Source organism: Macaca mulatta, chromosome 20, assembly GCF_049350105.2.
Source record: "Macaca mulatta isolate MMU2019108-1 chromosome 20, T2T-MMU8v2.0, whole genome shotgun sequence".
NCBI classification, from domain to species: Eukaryota; Metazoa; Chordata; class Mammalia; order Primates; family Cercopithecidae; genus Macaca; species Macaca mulatta.
Window position 1 is genome coordinate 59,455,812 of NC_133425.1, and position 6,566 is coordinate 59,462,377.

At 34.2% G+C, this 6,566-nt stretch overlaps 1 long non-coding RNA gene across 1 annotated transcript in view; it reads left to right on the forward strand.

The window, feature by feature from the left end:
* The window catches only part of LOC144338420 (uncharacterized), a 63,818-nt gene extending 58,382 nt beyond the window's left edge, over nt 1–5,436 (forward strand). The window contains exon 3 of the long non-coding RNA XR_013412503.1: nt 5,402–5,436. This is a non-coding gene — a long non-coding RNA (uncharacterized LOC144338420). The remainder of the gene's footprint in view (nt 1–5,401) is intronic.
* The last annotated feature ends 1,130 nt before the right edge of the window (nt 5,437–6,566 follow it).

Sequence of the window (6,566 nt, forward strand, 5' to 3'; positions counted from 1 at the left end):
AAAGATATTCATATATTTGATAAATTTATTTCTGAATTATTTATGATACTTTAGGTAGAAATGTTTAATTTTTATCTTATTTTCTGACTGCTGCCAGAATACAAAAATGTAATAATTATATACATTAACTTGTAACTTAGGACTGTGACACATTTCATTGTGAGTCATAAGATTTTGTGAATTTCTTAACATGTTCTACACAAGTAATCATGTCAGTTGCAAATGGAGATGATATTACTTTTTCTTTTCACATCTTTAGGACATTAAGTTTATTCTCTTATTTTTTAATAATTAAGACCAACTTATACAAATCTGAATAGAAGTGGGGTAGTAAGCACGCATTTTTTAAAATTTGGCCAGAAAAGCATTGCATATTTCACTATTAAGTAACTTCAGTCACCTGTTATTGTATATGTCCTTGTAACAGATCAAGAAAGTTCACTTCCATCTTATACTTGCTCAGGGTTTTGCTTATTTCTTCATGAACAGGTGTTTTTTTCCCAAAGTTTTTTAATGTATTTAAATAATTGTATTGGTCCATTTTCATGCTGCTGATTCAGACATACTCAACACTGGGAAGAAAGAGAGATTTAACTGAACTTGCAGTTCACATGGCTGGGGAGGCCTCAGAATCATGGCAGGAGGCAAAAGACACTTCTTACATGATGACAGCAAGAGGAAAAAGAGAGAGAAGCAAAGCAGAATTCCCTGATAAACCCATCAGATCTTGTGAGACTTATTCACTATCATGAGAATAGCATGGGAAAGACCAGCTCCCATGATTCAATTACCTCCCCTAGGGTCCCTCCCACACATGTGAGAATTCTGGGAGACATAATTCAAGTTGAGATTTGGGTGGGGATATAGCCAAACCATATCAAATATCATATACTTTTAACTCATACATTTAAATTCTTGATTACTTTTGAGGTAATTTTTGCATAAAAATCACTTGATGAAAAATTGATCAGTGTAGGGTTGTATTTATGAATGTTGTGTTATAGAAACTTTGGATACTGTTATAACCCCCCTCCCCCCAAAAAATGTGTGTTTTGTTCTGCTTATTTGTATTAATAGGCAATTAATTTGGTTGGATTAGAACTGCAAACCCTTTTGGACATCATTTGAATATTAGGTCAGTTTTTTAATCCTTAACTGTGCTGTTTGGAATCTACCTCACAAATGCAGGTTTCAGAGATCAGAATTTGTTCCTTGCCTCTGGCTTGCTCTTTCCTGGGATTCCCTTCCCTCGCTGTCAGTAGGTCGGTAGTTATGGTTACCCAGAACTCTATTCTCGTTTGTTTTTGTTTTTGTTTTCCAGAACAGAAAGATACTTGGTGTTCTATTTTAGCCCCTCCAAGCAGCACTGATTTTGACCTGTCCCCAGGCTAAATCTTATTTAAAAGACGAAACTCCTCCCAATTATTTCCTGTTTCAGGTGTTCAGTGCTCTCTGCAATGTGTCAGTAATATCTAGCTCTCCAGTAGTTTGAGTTGTTTTTTCTATTTTCATTCAGAGTTTATAGTCTCTAAATGTAGGAATGGTGGTTTGGTAGGAGCTTACTTGGCCACTTCAGAGGTGCAGATTTCTCACACACAAATTAGTTATTTTCTCAATGAAGAATCAGTGATTCATAAACTGCTTAAACTACTGAAGTTTTTCCTTGTTAGGTTGTATATGCCTTAAATTTCTCTAATCTTCCATTTTTAATTTATTCCATATTTAAGCTTATTGATATTTTCCCGAACCATGTCCTTATATAAACTTTCCTCCAAGTGATTCATTTATTCATGCATTAATCCTTTATTCAGAATTTCTGTGCTGAAGATAATGTCTTCTTTTAGAATAGGCCTTTTGAGTTCTTATTTAACTCTGTTCAAAAGTGTATCTGTGGATTTCCTCTTGACTTCAAATATCTGATAACCAAATTTTCTCTATAATAAGAGTAAATTAACAGTAAAACCTTATAAAATAACGATTTCTGCATAAGAATTTATGTGACTTTGGACAGAGAAAATAAAAGGGAGGGGGAGAGAGGAAAAAAGAGGGGGAGAAAAAGAGATTAGTTTCTTTGGATTTCAAATTTTAAAATTTGATCTCTGGTGCCTAAATTATGATAACTTTTAATTTGTACCACAATTTTATTTTAAGTACCTAAATGTACTTCAAACTAATGCTTTATTTTATGTAGGCTTTGCAATCATAACCCCTGCTTCCACCCACCACCACTTTAGAAACTATTAAATGTGAATTCTCCAAATTTGATAATTGTCTAATTGAACATATTTAATGAGTCAACCCATAAGTGTGTTTTAAGAAATGCCTGAATTAGCTGGAAAGAGATGATGCTCACTGATAGGCAGTCTGTGAGTGCCCAGTGTAGTTTCTATCAGGCTGCTCTCTTGCCAGGAGACTACTGTTACTCCAGGCAAAATCTGGAAAAAACATGCCACCCTTTAAAATGATCTGAATTCGAGTTAAACTAACTATAACCTATAGCATTCAGATGAAAGCGGCAGCCTATGTTTTACAGAACAGAAAAGGGGAGATGTTTCTAGATGAAAAAAAAGTAGAAATATTCCACTTTTTACTAGATGGGAGTACCATCGCAAAGACTGTTGTAAATTCAAACAAAAGCAAACAAAATTAATGAAACAATAGACACAACCTTTGCTTTTTAAGTCTGAAAGTTTGAAATGGGAAGATAGACTAAGAGTATTCCATATTTGGAGACAAAAACTGATTCAGGTGAAAAAAAGAAGAGAAACGTTTAAGCAAAGTTCAGTTCCTCCAAAATTGGCTTTGGAACACATCAAGAAATTGATGCATAGTGTTGATTGCAAGAACCGAAGAAAGTAATCCAGACCATGGGAGAAATATTTCAATTAGTGGTGCATGCTAAGAAGTTCACCAAGTTATTAGATGTTGAAAACTGATACAAGAACAGTATTAGATATAGTATTTGCATTGTTCCTGTGTGTATGTGTGTTTATGTGTTCATGCACACATATATAAGCTGTTCAAGCTTATATTTCATTAATCAATTATAGTTAGTGTCTGGGATACGACTGGAGTCTTTCACAAAAAAAAATAGTGCTTGCTGATTTAGACAATCCCAACTATATTTCATATGTTAATGCCATGTGTCACACATGTACATGCACATGAACACACACACACAGTGCTGCAATAATTGATAATTATCATTGAGAAATGAGGCATATTTTCTTAGCTTTTTAGAGATTTGCAATGTCCAAGGACATATGAAAATTACTGAGAACCCTTACATCAAGCAAAGTTGTTGGGAGTTAACTTTATTTAGCTTAATACTTCCTCCTTTCTATCTACATAATGTTTATTAATGAAGACACAACCTCTGGGATACTTTTTAGGAGCATAGATACAAAAACATTTAAAAAGTTATGTCTAGATTTAATGTATCCCAGCTGACTATATCATTGAAGACTCTAGTGGCCAAAGATGATAAGCCAGGTAAATATTAGATAAAGATTGACTTGCAACTTCATAAACTCAAGTTGATGCATCATTTCTGACAATCTTAGAGAAGCTAAAAATGAGTTTGAATATTCAAAGTAATCCCTCAGGAAAAACAAGTAAGGAATTCCCTTTACAGGGAAAAGCCAATGGTTTAAAAATTCTTCTCCCTCTCTGCAAGTCCAATTCATGGACAATGCTGTCCTTAATCTTTTTACCACCACCATTCACATTTCCATCTCTACCTGCTTTGGCCAAATTTTCACACACCTCTGTAAAAACCTAGTGTGTGTTGGCTCTTGATTTCCATTACCCTACTCCTCATTTCCTAAATGTATTCTTTTCTGTTCTCTTCCTGAAAATACATATCAACTTGTTTCCGGAATTTTGTCTGTCACTGGCTGTTTGACCCATTTCCACTTGTGTATATATGTAAACATGTAAGAGTTTCTAGAGTCTTTTGGCTGGCAGAGGAAAGGCAGAGAACTGGAAGGAGGGTAGAAAGAGGTTGTGCTCATTCAGCTATTTACCTCCTGATCAAGCAAGCTTCGCACATTTTTTAAAAATCATGTTCTGAATTATGACAGGATGCTAGTATGTTGTTCAATTTGTGTTAGAATTGTAAAGAAAAATTTGTTGTTTTAATTGTTTAAAAGAAGAAATTTAAAATCCAAATAATTATTGTTATATGTCTAATTGTGATAGATAAACTCATTTTCAAAGTATGGAACACATGCATGTTTCAGCCACATGAAACATGTTAAGCAGCAACTACAGAGAACACAGATTGCATTGAATAACTTTAATCCAAGCAACCCTAAAGGGCTGGGTACTGAATATACATGTTTTTGACAAGTGATATGCTGGTGATCAGAAGTTCCAAATCACAGGTCACTCTAATCGTTGATCAATTTGATTTTCAATCAATGGGTGAAAGTTAATAGTTAATGAGGCATGGTTTGCCTTAATTGGATATTGGGAATTTCATTTGAACTCTGTTATAATAAATCCATATTTCCCTCAGGGTGAAAATATATTTTGATTATACAGATGTTGTGATTTTTTTCGCCTTCGGAAAGAAACAGTATTGCTTCCAATGTTGGAGGAAGCTTGTGGATCTTTCCTATTTGATCAGAAATACATGCAATAAATTATTTTCTACTTTGAAAATAATGAATTATTTTCTACTTTACAAAGAACATATGGAGAATGTGTATACATGTGTTTGCATGTGCACATATGTGCTTGTGCATTATATTTATTTTAAAATATCATGAATTACACTGCCGTCGACCGCCTGATTTCATGGGAGTCCACATTGGTGTAGATCTTTATAATTAGGCCAGTGGCAGAAAGATGAACGTAATCCATATGATCAGACTTGGGCTCATCTTTGTCTTTTTCCTTTATTAACTCTCAGTGTCATTCTGTGATGTCCCATATAAAGAAATTTTTAAAAAAATAACCTTTAACCATAGTACTTCAAGAAAGTAACATTAATTGTGACACCATACATCAAGATTCTATTCGTTTTGGGAGATAATTTTTAAAATAATTTTATTATGGTAACATAATAATTGAAGTAGCAAATAACCAATATTATATGGAATGATCTTTCTGGAGTCCCTCACATTGTGTCACTTCCTTCCTAGTATCTACTGTGCTTCCACTCGCCCTTATGGGCTGCTAGTGACTATCAAGACTGTAAAGGAGAGGAAAAATAATAAAGAAATTGTGAGTGCTATTCTGGGTTTAGGGGTTAAGGAAATACAAATCAGCGAGTTGTCCTAAAGTTAAGGTTATTCTTTGTCAGTGTCATAATCTGCTCAGGCTCTTAGAACAAAAGTACCACAGACTGGGGGATGGCTTACACAACAAACATTTTTGTTTTCTTTTTTTCACACAGTCCTGGACACTGAGAAGTCTGAGATCAGGACACGAGCAGATTCAGTATCTGCTAAGGGCTTGCTTTGGGGTTGTATAGACTGTCATCTTCTTGCTAGGTCCTCACATGATGGAAGAAGTCGGGGGGGGGTCTCTGGAGTCTCATTTATAAGAACACTAATCCCATCAATGATTCATGAAGGATTTACCCTCATGACTTAATTTCCTCCTAAATGCCTAACCTCCAAATACCATTATATTGGAGGCTAGCATTTCAGTATATGAATCTGGGGCAGAGAGCACAATCTTTAGTCTGTAATAGTGAGGAAAGAAAATCCTACTATGCCTCTTATTAGACATGTAACCTCAGGCTACTTATGGAGCCTTTCTCTGTCTGGGACTTTTCATCTGTAAAATTAGGATAAGAAGGAAACCTGTTATTTTTGGTGAGAATCAAAGGAAGACAAATATGTGGATATACTAGAAATACTACATGAACATAGTAGGCACAATTATCATTGTTGTTGTTATTATTATTACTATTATAGGGAGATTTTTTTGGTATTGCATATCCTATTCAGAGATTTGTATAAGTTAAATAAATCATCACCACACACCAAAAATTCCTGATGAAATGTGGGAGTAATCTTTGTGTGGATATGAAAAAAAATCTACTGTTCATGGACATCGAGTGACCTCCAGAACTTATGCTCTTTCTTTGCACTCATAACCTTGGTGATATAAATAATTCAGTATAATCAATACAATACATTAAATTTTGTATGTTAAAATGGCCCTAATCCTTTTTAATCTTGAGCCGTCCCTTGAATATATTTGTGTCCAACTTTTTTACAATGGTATGCGTTGAAACACGTACACTTTATCATTTAAAATTCCACTAAATCTTGACCTTCATTACTTGCATAAAATTAACCTTTGAATAGCAAATTACAGAGACATCTGGAAGGATGAAACAGTAATACTTAGTAAAAAGTACGAATTATGCAGTATACAACATATTTTGGAAGAGCTAAAATTGCTAAAAGCTACATATTTAATTATGCATGACCCGAATACTTTTGGAACAAATTTATTGTGTTCAAATAAGCACTGTTTCAAAGGGCACTTTGGAACAGAAATGTAAACCGACATTCCCTTTTGCTACTTATTTTCTTACTCAATAGAAC